At 37.4% G+C, this 22,437-nt stretch overlaps 1 pseudogene; it reads left to right on the top strand.

The window, feature by feature from the left end:
* The first annotated feature begins 249 nt into the window (after nucleotides 1-249).
* LOC101392323 (amidophosphoribosyltransferase pseudogene) lies at nucleotides 250-14,324 on the top strand (annotated as a pseudogene).
* Nucleotides 14,325-22,437: the final 8,113 nt, after the last annotated feature.

Below are 22,437 nucleotides of genomic sequence, written 5' to 3' on the forward strand. Positions count from 1 at the left end.
TAGTTCAATAGGTCTCTGCAGTCAACTTTTCACTTGTCTTATCACACTACTATTTTAGTTTGTAATAGATTTCTCTGTTTACTTCCCAATCAAGCTCTTTCTTCATTTACTGATTTTTTTCTTTTTATCTACCCTTTCCCTCCAAGTGCAAAGAAATGTCTTACTTAGAAATAGAAGAGAGGGCTGGAGCCTATTGGCACCCAGACCTCGTTGGGGATGGCAGGTCCTTCAACGTTTTTTGGAGGTGACATGGAACCTCAGGAGTTGGAGGTGTCAGAGGAATGTGGTGTATTCAGTGCATTGCCTCAGGAGAGCAACTCACACAGTTAGATGTGTCACATATAATCATCCATGGACTCATAGGGCCATAGCACCAGGATCAGGAGAGTGCTGATATTACGAACAGCGATGGGATTTTAGTGCCAAGATTCAAAACATACAAGGTAATGGGCCTTGTAAATCACATCTTTACTGAAGGCAATTTAAATAAATATATGTTTCAATTCTTGAAATTGGAAACGTGAGGTACACTACTGCAGAAAACTGAGTTGGAAAATTATCAAACATCTCATGGGAAAATAGTTGTGGCATACACTAGTGAATTGGTAAATGCTGCCACATTAAAGCTTTTTCCTTTTGTGTCACACTATTGATCCTGATTACCCAGTTACTGATGTATACACCTCTTCAAGAATGAGATAAAACGCCAGAGTGAGTAGCAAGGACTAAATACCTAATGAAGAAGGCCAGGACATAGTCCTGCTTATCATTCACAAAGATGCTAATTATGCATTAGTCATCTCATTCCTGTAACTGACATAAAGGCAAAAGGGAAATAAAAAACCTACAGAAACAGAAGGGTGAGTGGTGATTTCAGAATCTTGTAACTTTTTATCTATTGGTATAAGGTGTTGCCATGAAGTCTTGCCTAGAGAAATTGTGAAAATATCTAGACATTATGTCCAAACTCTTGACATTATATTAAGGTCTGAAGGAAATTCAATGGCTCTTTGTGTCTTTGAATATGCTTATTTTGCAAAACCAGACGGCATATTTGAAGACCAAATAGTAAGATACCATTTTGGTCAGCAGCTGGCAATTTAAGAACCTGTAAAAAGGATTTGGTAAGCATGGTTCCCAAATTTGCTATGCCTGCTGTTCTTGGTTACTCAGGAAAGTGTACACTTCTTTATGTGAAGGTGCTGTATAAAAGCTGATAGCTAGGAAGAACTTGCATCTAGTCAATAAGAGACTAAGAGAACTTGGTGTTGGAAAATGAAATTGTAGTATTATCAGACAACTTTAATGGTGAAATAATTGTTCCTATAGATGATTCACTTGTGAGAGACAATGTCATCCCACCCATAATAAAATTTCTCAAAGCACCTCATGCAAAAGAAATGCAAACTCGAGTAGCTTCATCACCAATAATATTTCCATGGTTTGTGAAAATAAACATTTCCACAAAAGAAGAGCTTATTGCCAATAAATCTGATCACGTTGCAGAATATCTGGGAGCAAACAGTGTCATGTATCTGTCAGTAGAAGTACTGGTTTCATCTCTCTCCCTCCTTATGTCTGTGACACCAGTGATACCAATGTTGGATATATTGCTATTATTCCACAAGTTCCTATTAGCTTTGTTAGTTTTTTTGGTGTGTGTCTGTGTGCATGTGTGTATTGTCTCTGTGTTGTTCAGTTTGGGTAATTTCTTTGGCTTGTCTTCTACTTCACTGATTCTATCATTTGTCACGTCCATTCTGCACTCCAGCTCATTTACTGAGTTTTTTTTAATTCAGTTACTGTACTTTTCAATTCTAAAATTTGCATTTGGTTCTTCTTTTCTTTCTGATATTATACATTTTTAATTTGTTTCAAATGTGTTTGTAATTTCACATTGAAATATTTTTATCATACCTGCTTTAAAATCTTTGTCAGATAATTTTTAGCATCTCTGTCATCTCAGTGTTGGCATCTATTGATTCTATTTATTCATTCAGTTTAAAATATTATTGGCTCTTAGTATGACAAGTGATTTTCAGTTGAACACTGGACACTTTCTGATTTTGTTATGAGAACTTGGATCTTATTTAAATCCTTTATTTTAGTTGGCATCCTCTGACTCCACCTGGTAGGGGAAGGGGGACACCTCATTACTGCCAAGTAGAGACAAAAGCCTAGGTTTCCCATGTGGTCTCCATTGACACCTGATGTGTGTGGGGAGAGGGGATCCTCTTTACTGCTAGGTGGGGGTAGGAGTTCTGGTTCTGCATGAGGTCTCCACTGATATCAACTGGAGGTTGTATTATTACTGTGGCAATGGTGAAAGTCCTCCCTATCCACTAGGCCTCAGCTGACATCATCTCAGCAGGGAGGTAGAGAAGCATCTTGTGTTGCCAAGTGGGGCAGAAACCAGGCTCCCCAAGTAGTCTTCACTGACATTGCAGTAAGATAAACTTCTTACTGGCTAGTAGGAATAAAAGTCTTGGCTTCTACATGGCTTTCCTTGACATCATCCTAGTGGAGGTGTTGGAACACCTCATTACAGGCTCACAGGCATGTAAGTTAAGGCTCTCCACTTGGCCTTAGATGGTATGGGTAGAACCATAGCTTTTTTTGTAGTGTTTGGCTGGAGTAGAGAAATTATTTTCTAAAAGGTTTTGATCTTATTAAGCTGCCCCTTTATTGGTCCATTGACTAGATAGAGCAGGCTTTTGATTGGGCATTATTTTGTCTGTACCTATTGGCATTCCTTGGTCACTTGTTTCTCCAAGACTAGAATATATGATGCTAAAAGAAAACACAGGGTCCTCACCACCATGTTGTCCCTAAAGTCCTGAGGTCCTTTTATGTTCAACCATCTCTCCCCTGCAACTTTTAGTCTGCTTATGTTTGTTTTATATATAATGTCCAGTGCTTTCAGTTGCAGGAGGAATAGGAAAAAGTACATTTACTCGATTTTCCTGGAAGTTCAAGTGATTTTAAAAAAGAGGTGACACAGGGTGAGTACTAAGCCAAAATCTCTAATTTGAATTTTGTGTTTGCCATTGTTTTTATTTTATTTTATTGAGATAGTTTATAGCAGAAAGTAGTATTTTTATGGTTTAGTGATTTCACAGATTTCTTAGTATATCTCTACATGACCTTATGTCATGAGTTTCTCAAGTCTGAATTAAATTATACTTTTGGAAACTAAAAATAAATTATAGGAAGAAAACTAAAACATTCACAAATACGTGGAGATTAAACAACATGTTACTGAGCAACCAAAGAGTCAAAGAAGAAATGAAAAGAGAAATCAAAAAATACTTTGAGACAAATAAAAACAGAAATACAACAAACCAAAACTTATGGCATACAGCAAAAGCAATTCTAAGAGGAAATTTCATGGCAATAAATGCCTGCGTCAAGAAACAAAAAAAAATCTCAAATAAACAACCTAATTTGATTCCAGGAGTCAAGATGGCGGCGTAGGCAGACTCTGAACTCACCTCCTCCCGTGGACACAGCCAATTTACAACTACTCGTGGAAAAATTACCCCTGAGACAGAACTGAAAACTGGATAAGAGGAACTCCTGCAACAACGGACAATCCTAACTGGGGTAGAAGAGGCAGAGACTCCCTTCCAGAGAGGCAAAACGCCGCCTTCACAAGCCGCCAGCGTCACGGCCGCCGGGAGCAGCACACAGGTACGCACCATCCCTGGAGGCGCGGGGCCCTGAGCCGGGGAGCGCCCCCGCTGTGGGCATTTTGTGGACCCAGCACAATCGACACCAGTGGCATAATATCTGACTTTGCTGCTACTAAAGCACTGAGTAGCACCCCCAGAAAACCCGGTTCACAAAGAAACTAAAACTGGCTCTTAAAGGGCCCGCGCACAAACTCACCCGTTCCAGAAAGCATCCTAAAATCACCAGAAAGAAAGGTGCACAGTGCTTTGGTGACAAGAGACTCACCTAATAGGCCCTGAGTGCATCTCGGTGAGGGGTGAGACCTCTCCAGGGACTGGGACATTGGCGGCGGCCATTGTTGTGGCCTGGTGTGAGAGTGCTGACACAGACGCCATTGGAGTTCTCCCTGAAACCTGCTAGCCCAGGGTCTGAACCACCCACTAGAGCACCGATTTAATCCAGCTCAGCCAGGGCAGGCAGCCCACCCTAGAGACTGACCCCACCCAACAACAAGCCCTCAGGCAACATGTGGGCCTGCATAGATTGGTGACTGGATTCTCTGCAGCCTGGCAACTGAGCTAACTTGAGTGGGGCAGGGTGTGCACAAGGAGCGGGTGGAGAGTGTGGGGTGGTGGCGGAGTGTGTGGGGCTCCCTCCTTGGAGAGACTGGGTCCGCTTGGGGAGGTCGGGGCGCTCACACGGGGCAGGACTGTGTTGACTGTGTGTGTGGACCTGTGGGCAACAGGGCTTGTCAGCTGCAGAAGACTTGTGCTTCTCAAAGACCCACATAGGAGGTTTGCCCCACCTTCCAAAGCCTGAAACAATTGGGTGCTCCTGTGCCTGAAGGCAGCCCCACACAGCTGCAATCCTCAGAGAGCTGACAAGAGACCTAATAGACTAGAGGTTTACAGCAATTGTAAGGCCCTGAGCCTAACAACCTGCCACACTGGGGGCCTACTCACTTAAAAGAAATACTGCAACACAAATGTGGTATTAGAATTTATAGCCAACTGTGCTGGGGCTCCCCACACCTGATAAAGAGACTGAAGGGCCCACAACAACTACAAGCAGCTGAGCATTACAACAGCTGGCCAGGAGCATAACTCAGCCTCGCTGGGCGCCTATAGGGAGAGCTAACAGGCCACAATAGAAGGACACATGTAGCCCACATAGGGGCCACCCCTGGAACATTGAGAACTGAGGGAAGCATACTGGAAGCCTCCTAAGGCATCACTTACATAAGGTCACCTATCCAAGAGCAGGAGACGTAGCTGACCTACCTAATACGTAGACACAAGCACAGGGAAAGAGGCAAAATGAGGAGGCAAAAGAATATATTCCAAGTAAGGGAACAGGACAAAACCCCAGAAAAGGAACTAAGTGAAACAGAAATGAGCAATCTACCCGACAGAGAGTTCAAACTAAGAGTCTTAAGGATGCTCACTGATCTGGGGAGAAGAATAGATGAACTCAGTGAGAATGTCAACAAAGAAATGGAAGATATAAAAAAAGAACCAATCAGAAATGAAGAATACAATACTGGAAATGAAAAATTCATTAGAGGGACTCAAAAGCAGAGTAGAGGATACAGAAGAACGGATCTGTAAGCTGGAAGAAAGACTAGAAGAAATTACCCAAGGCAAACAGGTAAAAGAGAAAAGAATTCAAAAGAGTGAGGACAGTCTAAGGGACCTCTGGGACAACATCAAGCGCACTAACATCCGTGTTATAGGTGTCCCGGAAGGAGAAGAGCGAGACAAGGGGGCAGAGAATTTATTTCAAGAAATAATAGATGAAAACTTCCCTAATCTAAGGAAGGAAACAGACATCCAGGTACAGGAGGCACAGAGAGCCCCAAAAAAGATAAACCCAAAGAGGCCCACACCAAGACACATCATAATCAAAATGTCCAGAATTAAAGATAAAGAGAGAATCCTAAAAGCCGCAAGAGAATGTCAAGTTACGTACAAAGGAAACCCCATAAGGCTATCAGCTGACTTCTCAGCAGAAACCTTACAGGCTAGAAGAGAATGGCACGATATATTTAAAGTGCTAAAAGGAAAAAACTTACAGCCAAGAATACTCTACCCGGCAAGGTTATCGTTCAAAATGGAAGGAGAGATCAAAATTTTCCCAGATAAGCAAAAATTAAAGGAGTTTGTCACCAAGAAACCAGTGTTACAAGAAATGTTAAAGGGACTGATTTAAGGGGAAAAGAGAAGACCACAAATAGGAAAAATTATCTATTTCCACGATTAGAACGTAATGGACACAAATGCACAAAAAAGAGGTTAGATATGATATCAAAAACATAAAAGGAGGAAGGAGGGTAGTTAAAGAGTACAGGTTTCAGACAGAGGTCAAACTAAAGTGACCATCAATTCTGTATAGAAGAAGTAAGGAACAGAGAAGGACTACTAAAACACTGAGAAAAAAAAAAGTTAAAAAATGGCAGTAAGTACATACTTATCAATAGCTACTTTAAACGTCAATGGACTAAATGCTCCAATTAAAAGGCATAGGGTGGCTGACTGGATAAAAAAACAAGACCCATATATATGCTGCATACAAGAGACACACTTCAGACCTAAAGACACTCACAAACTGAAAGTGAAGGGATGGAAAAAGATACTCCACGCAAATGGCAATGAAAAGAAAGCTGGGGTAGCAGTACTCATATCAGACAAAATAGACTTTAAAACAGAAACTGTAAAAAGAGACAAAGAAGGGCATTACATAATGATCAAGGGAACAATCCAACAAGAGGATATAACACTTGTAAATATCTACGCACCCAATGTAGGTGCACCTAAATATATAAAGCAATTATTAACAGACATAAAAACAGAAATAGACAGTAACACAATAATAGTAGGGGACTTTAACACTCCACTTACACCAATGGATAGATCATCCAAACAGAAGATCAATAAGGAAACATTGGCCTTAAACGACACACTAGAACAGATGGACCTAGTAGATATATACAGAGCATTCCATCCAAAAACCGAAGAATACACGTTCTTTTCAAATGCACATGGAACATTCTCCAGGATTGATCACATATTTGGCCACAAAACAAGTCTCCATAAATTTAAGAAGATTGAAATAATACCAAGCATCTTTTCTGACCACAACGGTATGAAACTAGAAATCAACTATAGGAAGAAAATCAGAAAAGCCACAAATAAATGGAGATTAAACAGAATGCTACTGAACAATGACTGGGTTAACGAAGAAATCAAAGAAGAAATCAAAAGATACCTGGAGACAAATGAAAATGAAAATACGTCATGCCAGAATTTATGGGATACAGCAAAAGCGGTTCTAAGAGGGAAGTTTATAGCGATACAGGCCTATCTCAACAAACAAGAAAAATCTCAAATAAACAATCTAACAATGCACCTAAAGGAACTGGAAAAAGAAGAACAAACAAAGCCCACAATCAGTAGAAGAAGGGAAATAATAAAAATCAGAGCAGAAATAAATGAAATAGAGACCAAAAAAACAATAGAAAAAATTAATAAAACCAAGAGCTGGTTCTTTGAAAGGATCAACAAAATAGACAAACCTTTAGCTAGACTCACCAAGAAAAAAAGAGAGAAGGCACAAATAAGTAAAATGAGAAATGAAAGAGGAGAGGTTACAACAGACACCTCAGAAATACAAAAGATTATAAGAGAATACTATGAAAAACTATATGCCAACCAATTCGACAATCTGGAAGAAATGGATAAATTCTTAGAATCATACAACCTTCCAAAACTGGATCAAGAAGAAGTAGAGAATTTGAATAGACCAATCACCAGTAAGGAGACAGAAACAGTAATCAAAAACCTCCCCAAAAATAAAAGTCCAGGACCAGACGGCTTCCCTGGTGAATTCTACCAAACATTCAAAGAAGACTTAATAACTATCCTTCTCAAACTCTTCCAAAAAATTGAGGAGGGGGGGAAGCTCCCTAACTCATTCTACGAAGCTGACATTACCCTGATACCAAAACCAGACAAGGACAACACAAAAGAAGAAAATTACAGGCCAATATCACTGATGAACATCGATGCGAAAATCCTCAACAAAATACTAGCAAATCGCATACAACAATACGTTAAAAAGATTATACACCATGATCAAGTGGGATTTATTCCAGGTATGCAGGGATGGTTTAACATTCGCAAATCAATCAACGTAATACACCACATTAATAAAATGAAGAACAAAAATCACATGATCATCTCAATAGATGCAGAGAAAGCATTTGACAAGATACAGCATCCATTTATGATAAAAACTCTGAATAAAATGGGTATAGAACGAAAGTACCTCAACATAATAAAGACCATATATGAGAAACCCACAGCTAATATCCTCTTCAATGGTGAAAAACTGAAAGCTATCCCTCTAAGAACAGGAACCAGACAAGGATGCCCACTGTCACCACTCCTATTTAACATAGTATTGGAAGTCCTAGCCAGAGCAATCAGGCAAGAGAAAGAAATAAAAGGGATCCAAATTGGAAAGGAAGAAGTGAAACTGTCACTATTTGCAGATGACATGATTTTATATATAGAAAACCCTAAAGAATCCACCAGAAAACTTTTAGAAGTAATAAACGAATATGGTCAAGTTGCAGGATACAAAATCAACATACAAAAATCAGTTGCATTTCTGTACACTAACAACGAAGTAGCAGAAAGAGAAATTAAGAATACCATCCCATTTACAATTGCAACAAAAAGAATAAAATACCTAGGAATAAACTTAACCAAAGAGGTGAAAGATCTGTTCACCGAAAACTATAAAACATTTCTGAAAGAAATTGAAGAAGACACAAAGAAATGGAAAGATATTCCGTGCTCTTGGATTGGAAGAATTAACATAGTTAAGATGTCCATACTTCCTAAAGCCATCTATAGATTCAATGCAATCCCTATCAAAGTTCCAACAACACTTTTCACAGAAATAGAACAAAGAATCCTAAAATTTATATGGAACAACAAAAGACCCCGAATAGCTAAAGGAATCCTGAGAAAAAAGAACAAAGCTGGAGGTATCACACTCCCTGATTTCAAAATATACTACAAAGCTATAGTAACCAAAACTGCATGGTACTGGCACAAAAACAGACACACAGATCAATGGAATAGAATCGAAAGCCCAGAAATAAACCCACACATCTATGGACAGCTAATCTTTGACAAAGGAGCCAAGAACATACAATGGGGAAAAGAAAGTCTCTTCAACAAATGGTGTTGGGAAAACTGGATAGCCACATGCAAAAAAAATGAAAGTAGACTCTTGCCTTACACCATGCACAAAAATTAACTCCGAATGGATTAAAGACTTGAATGTAAGACCTGAAACTGTGAAACTTCTAGAAGAAAACATAGGCAGTACGCTCTTGGACATCGGTCTTAGCAACATCTTTTCAAACACCACATCTGACCGGGCAAGAGAAACAATAGAAAAAATAAACAAATGGGACTACATCAAACTAAAAAGCTTCTGCACAGCAAAGGAAACCATCAACAAAACGAAAAGACATTTTGACAATTGGGAGAAGATATTTGCAAACCATACATCTGATAAGGGCTTAATCTCCAAAATATATAAAGAACTCATGCATCTCAACAACAAGAAAACTACCAACCCAATTAAAAAATGGGCAAAAGACCTGAACAGACATTTCTCCAAAGAAGATATACAGATGGCCAACAGACACATGAAAAGATGTTCAAAATCACTAACTATCAGGGAAATGCAAATCAAAACTACAATGAGATATCACCTCACGCCTGTCAGAATGGCTATAATTAACAAGACAGGAAACAACATGTGTTGGAGAGGATGTGGAGAGAAGGGAACTCTCATACACTGCTGGTGGGAGTGCAAACTGGTGCAGCCACTATGGAAAACAGTATGGAGATTCCTCAAAAAATCAATGATAGAACTACCATATGATCCAGCTATTCCACTGCTGGGTATTTATCCAAAGAACTTGAAAACACCAATTTGCAAAGGTACATGCACCCCTGTGTTCATTGCAACGTTATTCACAATAGCCAAGACTTGGAAGCAACCTAAGTGCCCATCAAGGGACGAATGGATAAAGAAGCTGTGGTATATATACACAGTGGAATACTACTCAGCCATAAGAAACGACGAAATCCAGCCATTTGTGACAACATGGATGGACATTGAGGGTATAATGCAAAGTGAAATAAGTCAGAGGGAGAAGGTCAAATACCGTATGATTTCCTTCATTAAGTAGTAGATAATAACAACAATAAACAAACACATAGGGACACAGAAAAAAAATAACAACCTAATTTTACACATCAAAGAACTAGAAAAACAAGAAAAAATGAAGCCTAAAGTTAATAGAAGGAAGGAAACAAAGATCAGAGCAGAAATAAATGAAATAGTGACTAAAAACACAATAGAAAAGATCAATGAAATGAAGACCTGCTTCTTTGAAAAGATAACCAAAATGACAAATCTTTAGCAGATTAACTAAGAAAAAAAGAGAGGACTCAAATAAATAAAATCAGAACTTATAGAGGAGATGTTACAACTGATACCTCAGAAATACAAAGCATCATGAGAGATGCCTATGATGAAATATACACCAAGACATTTTAGAAGCTAGAAGAAATGGATAAATTTCTAAAAACATACAGCCTTGGAAGGCTGAATCTTAAAGAAATAGAAATTCTGAACAGATTGATTACTAGTAAGGAGATTGAATCAATAACATCCCAACAAACAAAACTGCAGGATCAGATGGTTCCACTTATGAATTCTACCAAACATTCAAAAAATAATTAATACATTTCCTTTTCACACTCTTCCAAAAAATAGAGAAGGAAGAAACACTTCCAAACTCATTTTACAGGGTCAGCATTACCCTGATACCAAAACCAGACAAGGACTGCACAAGAAAAGAAAATTGCAGGTCAATATCCCTGATGAATATAGAAGCAAAAATCCTCAACAAAATATTAGCAAACCGAATTCAACAATGCATTAAAATGATCATACACCACAATCAAATGGGATTTATTCCAGGGATTCCAGGATGGTTCAACATCCATAAATCAATTAAAGTGATACACCACATTAACAAACTGAAGGATAAAAATCATATGATCAACTCAACAGATGCAGAAAATGCATTTGACAAAATTCAACATCCACTTATGATAAAAACTCTCAACAAAGTGGGAATAGAGGAAATGTACTGCATCATAATACAGGTCATATATGACAAGCCAACAGCTAACATCATACTCAATGATGAAAAGCTGAAATCATTCCCTCTAAGATCAGGAACAAGAAAAGGATGCCCACTCTCACCACTTTTATTCAACATAGTATTTGAAGTCCTAGCCAGAGTAATTAGTCGAGAAAAGAAATGAAAGGCATCCAAATTGGAAAGGAAGAAGTAAAACTGTCACTATTTGCAGATGACATGATGTCATATATAGAAAACCCTAAACACTCCATCAAAAAACTACTAGAATACAGGTATATTTCAAAGATGTCACATGTTCAGTTCCAGACCACCACAATAAAGTGACTATCTCAATAAAGTGAGTCACACAAATTTTCTGGTTTCTCAGTGCATATAAAAGTTATGTTTACACTATATTATAGTTTATTCAGTATGTAATAGCATTATGTCTAAAAAAACAATGTACATACCTTAATTTAAAAATACTTTATTACTAAATAATGCTAAACATCATCTCACCCTTCAACAAGTCATAATCTTTTTGCTGGTGGAGGGTCTTGTAAAAATGTAATATCTGCAAAGCACAATAAAGCAAAACACAATAAAATGAAGTATACCTGTAAATGAATTCAGTAAATTTGCAAGATACAAAATCTTATATACAGAAATCTGTTGCATTCCTGTACATTAATAACAAACAATCAAAAAGAGAAATTAAGCTACAATCCCATTTATAATTGCATGAAAAATAATAAAATATCTAGGAATAAATTTAACCAAGGTGAAATATCTGTACACTAAAAACTATAAGAAATTGATAAAGAAATTTAAGAAGACACAAATAAATGGAAAGATATTCCGTGCTCACGAATTGGAAAATTAATATTGTTACAATGTTCGTACTACCCAAAACATCTACAGATTCAATGTAATCCCTATCAAAATTCCAATGGCGTTTTTCACAGAAGTAGAGCAAACAATCCTAAAATGTCTATGAAACTACAAAAGACTCCAAATAGCCAAAGCAACCTTGAGCAAGAATAACAAATCTGGAGGCATCACACTCCCTGATTTCCAACTATATTACAAAGCTATCATAATCAAAATAGTATGGCATTGGCATAAAAACAGACACACAGATCAATGGAACAGAAAAGAGAGTCAAGAATTAAACCCACTTGCAGATAGTCAATTAATTTATGACAAAGGAGCCAAGAATATACAATGGGGAAAGGACAGTCTCTTCAATAAATGGTGCTGTGAAAACTGGACAACCATATGCAAAAGAATGAAACTGGACCACTTATCTTACACCACACACAAAAATTAACTCAAAATGAATTAAAGACTTAAATGTAAGACCTGAAATCATAAAAGTCCTAGAAGAAAATACAGGCAATAAGCTCCTTGACATAGGACTTGGTAATGATTTTTTGGATTTGACACCAAAAGCAAAGGCAGCAAAAGCAAAAATGAACAAATGGGACTATATCAACATAAAAAGCTTCTGTACAATAAAGGAAACCATAAACAAATGAAAAGACAACCTACATAATGGAAGAAAATATGTGCAAATTATATATGAGATAAGAGGTTAATATCCAAAATATATAAAGAACTCATACAGCTCAATACCAAAAAAATCAAATAATCTGACTAAAAAATGGACAGAAGATCTGAATAGAGATTTTTCCAAAGAAGGCATGCAGATGGCCAACAAGCACGTGAAAAGATGCTCAACATCACTAATCATCAGGGAAATGCAAATCAAAACCACAATAAGATATCACCACACATCTGGTAGAACGGCTATTATCAAAAAGACAAGAGATAACAAGTGTTGGTGAAGATGTGGAGAAAAGGGAACCCTTGTGGACTCTTGGTGGGAATATAAATTGGTCAGAATGTAAATGTAAAAAACTACCATATGATCTAGCATTTCTACTTCTAGATATTTATTTGAAAAAAAAATGAAAACACTAACTTGAAAAGATATATGGAACCCCATATATCTTTTGCAATTTTCTTTGCAGCAATATTTACAATAGCCAAAATATGGAAACAATCTAAATTTCCATTGACAGATACAGGGATAAAGAAATTGTGATGTATAGATATACATATACATATATACACACAATGGAATATTATTCATGCATAAAAAAGAATAAAACCTTGTCATTTGTGACAACATGGATGAAGTTTGAGGGCATTATGCTAAGTGAAATAAGTCAGACAGAGAAAGACTAATATCATGTGATCTCACTTATATGAGGAATCTAAAAAAAAATCACACAGTTACAGAGAGGAGATTGGTGGTTGCCAGAGGTTGGAGTTGGGCGAAATGAGTGAAAGGAGTCAAAAGCTACAATTACAGAGTGACGTCAGCATCACAGCAGAGTGAGTTGTTCCCTTTGTCTCTTTCCTTTAAGTTGCAACCAATCTGACATCCATTGACCAACAGAGGATTCCCTACACAGCACAACAGGATGTATAAGAGGTTCAGGCATCTATACAGCTGAAGGTGGATGGAATGGCCTCCCAGGAGGCAGTGTACCTAGGGGAGAAGCCCCACCCCCAGAAGCAGTGATTCAGGGTGTAGATTCTCACACTGGCCTGCACACCTGTGAGAAAACAGGTGCAGCTTGCTCCCTACCTTTCTCCCAGTGGACTTAGCCTGCTCACCCATGAGCAGTCCTGGTCCTGGCAGGGGTGGAGAGGGTGAGCTGGTTTGGTACTTGCCCATCTTTCAGTGCTCTCAGCATGCTAACCTGTGAGCGGTCCAAGCAGAAGTGGAGAAGGCAGGCCAGCTTGCTACCTTCCCATCTCCCAGCGGACTCACTCTGCTCCCCGCTGAAAGATTGTGGTGGGGGCAGAGAGGGCAGTCAGATTGTTCCCTGCCCATCTCCCAGCAGATTCAGTGTGCAAACCCCTTCCACCTCCTTGGGTAGTGGCCAGGTCTTTCCTACAGTGTGGATAGTATACAAAACTAAGATTTCCCCAGATGCAGTAGGAGGCATTGACCTGAGTTTTCAAAACACAACAACTAGCACCAGAGACCAGAGGCTGCACAGCAGGCAACAATAAAATCCTCTCCCTGCTTAGTCCCTGCTCCCCACTAGCAGTGGCAGGTGGAACTTGTGACCAGAGGGTTCAGGAACCACAGCAGAACCAGTGCCCCAGACCCCAGTGGTGGCACCCCCAACACCAGCTCCACCAGCAGTGGGAGTTTAATACAATTCCCTGGGTCCCTGGAACTCCAGCAGTGACAGCAACAGTAACACCTGTGAACCCAGAAGCCCTGGCAGCAGTACAACAAGTACACCCAGACAACCCAGGAAAAGCAGAACACATGGTACATGGGGCAGCAGCATCCGAGCCTGTAGAGAGCCAGCGGAGAGTCAATGGAGGAAAATGAGACCCAGGTGACCCCAGAAGCAGTAGAAGTGCTCACAGCCTGGTGACCCCAGTAGTGACACTTGAGACTAAAGTGAGATCATAAACTGCAAGGCATCAGCAACCCCAGAGGCACAAGTGGCAAAAGGAGGGCACTGATGATACCCCTGGCAGAGGCAGTGGAGGGTGGAAACTGCAGGCTCTCAAATACAATCAGAAGCAGCACAGAACCAAAGTACCCAAAGTTGTACTCAAATAAGAAAGGTGGTTACTACTACAAATGCACTAGCAAAGGATCAATTCATCAAACACCATGAAGAACTACAGTAACAGAAGAGCAGAAGGAGGAGAACAACTCTCCAGAAACCAAACTTGAACTCACAGAACATTACAATAAGATTGACAGAGAATTCAAAGTAGCTATTATAAAGAAACTCAACGGGATACAAGGAAAGTCAGAAAGATGGTTCAAAGAGCTCAGGAATAAAATTAATGAACAGAAAGAGTACTTTAGCAAGGAGATTGAAACTCCAAAAGAATATCAGAAATTCTGGAGATGAAGAACACAATTAATGAGATGAAAAAATAATGTAGAAAGCAATAAATATAGAGCAGACAATATGGAAGAGAGAATTAGTAAGCTCAAGGATAGAAACCTAGAAATGATTCAGGTAGGGGAGGAGAGAGAACTAAGATATTTTTAAAAAATGAAGAAATTCTTTGAGAAATATCTGACTCAATTAGGAAAAGTAACATAAAGATTATGGGTTTCTCAGAAGGAGAAGAGTGGGAGAAAGTAGCAGAGAGCTTATTCAAAGAAATAATAGCTGAGAACTTCCCAAACCTGGGGAAAGAACTGGACATGCAAGTACATGAAGCCAAGAGAACTCCTAATTACCTCAATGCAAAAAGATGTTCTCCAAGGCATATAATATTGAAACTGGCAAAAGTCAATGACAAAGAAAAAATATTAACAGCAGCAAGATAGAAGAAAATAACCTACAAAGCAACTCTCATCAGGCTTTCAGCAGACTTCTCAGGAGAAACCCTAGAAGCTAGAAGAGAGCATAATGATATATTCAAAATACTGAAAGACAAAAACTACCAGCCAAGAATACTCTACCCAGTGAAATTATCCTTCAGATATTACAGAGAAATAAAAGCTTTCTCAGACAAATAAAAGCTGAGGAAGTTCATCGCCACTAGACCTGCCTTACAAAAAACATTGAAAGGAACGCTCCTATTTGAAACAAGACACAAAAGTTTACAAAACCTTTAGAAAGGAGATAAATAAACAGACATAATCAGAAAATTGCAGCTTCATATCAGAATAGGTTAGCAAACACTTATTATAACATATGAGATAAAGGGAAAGAAAGCATCGAAAATAATTATAACTAATGCAATTTGGTCAGAAACTCACAACACGAAAAAGAAGAATTTGTGACAACAAAAGCATAGAAGGGGAAGAGGAAAGGGATGGAACCTGAATAGACTAATTGAGATAAGAGGCTATCAGTAAAAGGACTATCTCATCTATGAGATCTTTTATGCAAACCTCAGGTAACGACAAAAGAAAAAAATCAGAGCAGAGTTACAAAGCATAAATAAAGAGAAAATAGATAAAAATATCACAGAAAACCACCAAACTGAAATGGCAGACAGAAATACAAGGGAAAAGAAACAATAGAAGTATAGAAAAACCAGAAAACAAAAGATAAAATGTCAGTATTAAGCTCTCACATATCAATAATCACTCTAAATGAAAATGGGTTGAATTTGCCAAACAAAAGACACAGAGTGGCTGAGTGGATTAAAAAACAAGACACACACACACACACACAAAGACACAATAATATGCTGCCTCTAGGAAACACATTTCGGCTCTAAAGACAAACACAGGCTCAGAGTAAAGGGAGGGAAGGTGATGGTTCAAGCAAATGACAAGCAAAAGAAAACAGGAGTAGCCATACTTACATCAAACAAAACAGACTTCAAGATAATAAAGATAACAAGAGAAAAATAAGGGCATCATATAATGATAAAAGGGGCATTCCACCAAGAAGACATAACACTTAATGATATATATGCATCTAAGGCAGGAACACCTAAGTATATAGAGCCAGTATTAACAGACCAAAAGGGAGAAATTGACAGGAACACACTAATAGTAGGGGACCTTAACACCCTGCTTATGCAAATGGATAGATCACCTAGATAGAAAATTACAAGGAAACAGTGGACTTAAATGAAACAGTAGACCATATGGACTTAGTAGATACAGATAGAACATTACAACCAAAAATAGCACAATATACATTCTTCTCAAGTACACATGGAACATTCTCAATGATAGACCATATGTTAGGAAACAAAGCAAGCCTCAATAAATTTAAGAAGATTGAAATCATATCAAGCATCTTTTCTGACCACTATGCTATGAAATTAGAAATCAACTACAAGAAAAAAGCTGGGAAACTCACAAATATGTGGAGACTAAACAACATGCTACTGAACAACCATAGGATCCATGAAGAAATCAAAGGAGAAATCAAAAAATACCTGAATACAAATGAAAATGAAAACACAACATACCAACTCTTACAGGATGTAGCAAAAGTCCTACCAAAAGGGAAATTTATAGCAATATAGTCATACGTCAACAAACAAGAAAAATCTCAAATAAGCAATCTTACACTATACCTAAAAGAACTAGAAAAAGAAGAAAAAAGAAGGCAAAAGTAAGTAGAAGGAGGGAAATAAAAATCAGAGCAGAAATAAGTGAAATAGAGACTTAAAAAACAACAGAAAGGATCAATGAAACTAAGAGCTGTTTTTTTGAGATTAAAAAAACCTTGAAAAAACCCTTAGCCAGACTCACTAAGAAAAATAGAGGAGGCTCAAATAAATAAAATCAGCAATGAAAGAGAAGAAATTACAATGGACAACACAGAAATACAAAAAATTATAAGAGAATACTATGAAAAGGTACATGCTAACAAATTGGATAACCTAGAAGAAATGGATAAATTCTTAGAATCATACAACCTTCCAAAACTGAATCAAGAAGAAATAGAGTATCTGAATATACCAATCACAAGTAAAGAGATCGAAAAAGCAATCAAATACTTCTCAAAAAACAAAAGACCAGGACGAGATGGCTTCTTGGGTGAAATATACCAAACATTCAGAGAAGATTTAATATCTCTCCATCTCAATCTATTCCGAAATATTGAAGAGGATGGGATGCTTCCTGATTCATTCTATAAGGCCAGCATTACCCTGATACCAAAACCAGATGAGGACAACACAAAAAATGAAAATTATAGGCCAATATCACGGATAAACATAGATGCAAAAATCTTCAAAAAAATATTAGCAAATTGTATAAAACAGTACATTAAAGGGATCGTACACCAAGATCATGTGGGATTTATTCTAGGGATGCAGGGATGGTTCAACATCCACAAATCAATCAATGTGATACACCACATTAACAAAATGAGGAATAAAAATCACATGATCATCTCAATAGATACAGAGAAAGTATTTGACAAGATCCAACATCCATTTATGATAAAAACTCTCAATAAAATGGGTACAGGGCTGACCCAGTGTTGTAGTGGTTAAGTTCACTCATTCTGCTTTGGCAGCCTGGTGTTTGCTGTTTTGGATCCTGGGTGTGGACCTACTCACTGCTCATCAAGCCATGCTGAGGCAGCGTCCCACATAGAAGGAACTAGAAGGACCTACAACTAGGCTATACAACTATGTACTGCGGCTTTGGGGAGAAAAAACCAAAAGAGGAAGATTGGCAACAGATGTTAGCTTAGGGAAAATCTTCCTTAATAAAGAATGGGTATAGAAGGAAAGTACCTCAACATAACAAAGGTCATATATGACAAACCCACAGGCAACATAATACTCAATGGAGAAAAACTGAAAACCATTCCTCTGAGAACAGGAAGAAGACAAGGATGTCCACTCTCACCACTCATATTCAACATAGTACTAGAGGGTATAGTCAGAGTAATTAGGCAAGAAAAAGAAATAAAAGGTACCCAAATAGGAAAGGAAGAAGTAAAATTGACACTACTTGAAGATGACAAATTCTATATATAGAAAACCCTAAAGAATCCAACAAAATACTTTTAGAAATAATCAATGAATACAGTAAAGTTGCAGGGTACAAAATCAACATTTCAAATCAGTTGCATTTATATACACTAAAAATGAACTAGCAGAAAGATAAATCAAGAATACATTCCCATTTACAATTACAACAAAATGAATGAAATACCTAGGAATAAATAAATTTAACCAAGGAGGTGAAAGAACTATACACCAGAAACTACAAGATATTATTGAAAGAAATTGAAGAAGACATAAAGAAATGGAAAGATATTCCATCCTCCATGCATTGCAAAAATAAACATAGTTAAAATGTCCATATTACCTAAGCAATCTATAGATTTGATGCAATCCCAATCAAAATCCCAATGACATTCATCATGGAGCTAGAACAAAGAATCCTAAAATTTATGTGGAACAACAAAAGACCCTGAATAGCTAGAGAAATTCTGAGAAAAAAGAGCAAAGCTGGAGGTATCACAATCCCTGACTTCAAAATATACTATAAAGCTATAATAATCAAAACAACATGGTACTGGTACAAAAACAGACACACAGATCAATGGAACAGAATTGAGACCCCAAAAATAAAACCACATATCTATGGACAGCTAATCTTCGACAAAGGAGCCAAGAACATACAATGGAGAAAGGAAAGTCTCTTCAATAAATGGTGTTGGGAAAACTGGACAGCCACATGCAAAAGAATGAAAGTAGACCATAATCTTACACCATGCACAAAAAATTAACTCGGAATGGATTAAAGACTTGAATGTAAGACCTGAAACCATAAAACTCTTAGAAGAAAATATAGGCAGTAAACTCTTTGACATTAGTCTTAGCAGTATCTTCTCCAATACCATGTCTACTCAGGCAAGGGAAACAAAAGAAAAAATAAACAAATGCGACTACATCAGACTAAAAAGCTTCTGCAAGGCAAAGGAAACCATGAACAAAATGAAAAGACAACTCCCCAACTGGGAGAAAATATTTGCAAATCATATATCTGACAAGGGGTTAATTTCCAAAATATATAAAGAACTCTTACAACTCAATATCAAGAAAATTAACAACTTGATCAAAAAATGAACAGAGGATATGAACAGTTTTTCAAAGATATACAGATGGCCAACAGGCACATGAAAATGTGTTCAACATCACCAATAATTAGGGAAACGTAAATCAAAATTACAATGCAATATCACCTCATGCCTGACAGAATGGCTGAAATTAAGAAGATGAGAAATAAGAAGTGTTGGAGAGGATGTGGAGAAAAGGGAACCCTCACACTTCCAGTGGGAATGCAAACTGGTGCAGCCACCATGGAAAACAGTATGGAGATCTCTCAAAAAATTAGAAATACCATATCCAAAGAACATGAAATCAATAATTCAAAAAGATTTATGCACCCCTATGTTCATTGCAGCATTATTCGCAATAGTTAAGACGTCGAAGTAACCCAAGTGCCCATCAACGTATGAATGGATAAAGAAGATGTGGCTATAGATACAATGGAATACTACTCAGCCATAAAAAATGACAAAATTGTGCCATTTGCGACAATGTGGATGGACCTCAAGGGTATTATGCTGAGCAAAACAAGTCAGACTTAGAAAGACAAATACCATATGATTTCATTCATGTGTGGAAGATAAACAAACGAACACATAGATAAGGAGAACAGATTAGTGGTTACCAGAGGAGAACAGGTTGGGGGAAGGGTGAAAGGGATAAAGGGACACATGTGAATGGTGATGGATAAAAACTGGATTTCTGGTAGTGAATATGATGCAGTCTATACAGAAAGGGAAATACAGTGATGTACCCCTGAAATTTACACATTTTGTAAGCCAATTTGACCTCAATAAAATAATTTTTTAAAAAGCTACAATTCTAGTTATGAAATAAATAAATGAGGATGTAATATACAGCATGGTGACTATAGTTTGTTAACTATTGTTAACTGTATTGCATATTTGAAAGTTGCTAAGAGTAGATGTTAAAAGTTCTCATCACAAGAAAAAAAAATTCTGTAACTATGTATTGGGATGGGTGTTAACTAGAATTATTGTGGTGATCATTTCACAATATATACAAAGATTTAATGATTATGTTGTACACTTGAAAGTAATTTAATGTATGTCTATTATACCTCAATAAAAATAAATAAATTATAATTTTGACCAATTTGATCTCAAATGTTTAATTGCTTCTAAAATTATGTAAATAGAGTATTATCAACTACAGAGAGTATAAAATATGTTTTCACAGGGTATATTTTGTAGTGAACTAAAACTAAGTCTACTTCTTCCTGACCTTTTTTTGATGTCTTGGGGACAAATGTATGTGAGATGTATGTTAAAAATGCAAAGTGTCTGAGTTTCTTCACTTTCTTCATTAATCTTTTCTGTATATATGACATATATTTTCATTCAACTGTTGTTCATATCAGGAAACATTTGATATCCATTCTTGATTACAAGCAACAGTCCTAACTTTCAAAATGTTGTTTAACTTTCCTTGTCTTTCATAATGAACATATGGCTTTGCTTAGGACAAGCTAAGGTTTCACATTAAGTATGCCTTGAATGCGTATGGGACATGTCTAGTATCTGCCAAGGTAACTAATTTCTGCTGCCCACAGTCATTTGTTTTTCCACGTGCAGATTTTCTAGCTGCTGGCTTCCCACTTTTACTGATGATTCCATTTCTGCCAACAAAGAAATTGTTCTTGTTTTAAGTAGACATTCTGTCCATTGACATAGAAATGGGGTGAGATGTTAGCTCTGTCATCTCATAGATTAACTATTCCATTACATTTAAGGAGTGTGGCTAGCATTTCCCAACTCCTGTGTTACAAATGACATACCAGCACCCCTTGGGGCATGAACCCCCTAACCCATAGATGTACAACCAGAATTATAAACAGGTTAATTCTGCCATGTACCTTTTTTGTATGTTTGCTGGGAATCTCAGTGTGAAGGAAAGTATACACATACGCATACACACACACACACAATAACTTTACTAGGGGAATTTAAGGTTAGCAGTACCCCAGTTTCCACCTGAGTCCATAATTCTCTCATCCCAATGAGATTATGTCTTCAATGAAATGAAAAGTAGCTGCTCCTATAAAAACATCAGGGATCTTTGACCATAACGAGATTCATGTAAGATTCGTTAAAACATTTCACAAGGAAAAGAGCTCTGATAGAGTGGTGAGTCTTGTAATCAGCCTCAAGACAACTCTATTGGGGTAAAAGATTCCACCAACCATCTACATTACCGCCTTTCTAAAAAATCCCTCCCCAGAATTAATTGGAAGACTGGTATGGTTTCTGATAAAACAATGATATAATACATACATCTGATTCAATTGCCTAGGCTAGTTAATAATCTGTGACAGAAATAGGACAACTACTCTCATGTTTTAAGCACAAATACTATAAGAGGTTGACCCAAGGACTCCCACTGGAAAATAACTAAGGCAGAAAGGCCCTGATGATGTCCTACTATCCTGAAGATTAGTGAATAATAACAATGATAAATAAGTCAAGTGAACAGAAAAGCATATGAAGAGGGAAAAATTTGGTTGCTAAAGTTGTTGGAATTCAGGACAAGGAAAGACATGAAAATGGGTGAGGGGCTTGAAATTTCTGAAGAGATAAAGGATAGAAGAAATAGGAATATGACTGCTGTTAGGCCGAAGGACAAGAGAGTAGGATATAGGAATATTTACAGTTCCTTCTAAGGGACTTATGAGCTACAATCTTGCTATTATTCAGTCTTACTTTCCTCTAGTGCCTTTCCCAAGTGAAAAGGGAAGGTTGGAACATAATAAAAATAATTGCTATCACTAATATAATGCATACTATTTGGCAAGCACTGTTCTAAGCACTTTTTATATATTTTCTTACTTATTCCTCAGAACAACTTTATGAGGTAAGGATTACTATTATCTCTATTTTACAGATTAGGAAACTCAGATATAGAGGGGCTAAGTA

This window comes from Ceratotherium simum, chromosome X (genome assembly GCF_057802395.1).
Source record: "Ceratotherium simum simum isolate JZ-2026a chromosome X, ASM5780239v1, whole genome shotgun sequence".
Lineage (NCBI taxonomy): Eukaryota > Metazoa > Chordata > Mammalia > Perissodactyla > Rhinocerotidae > Ceratotherium > Ceratotherium simum.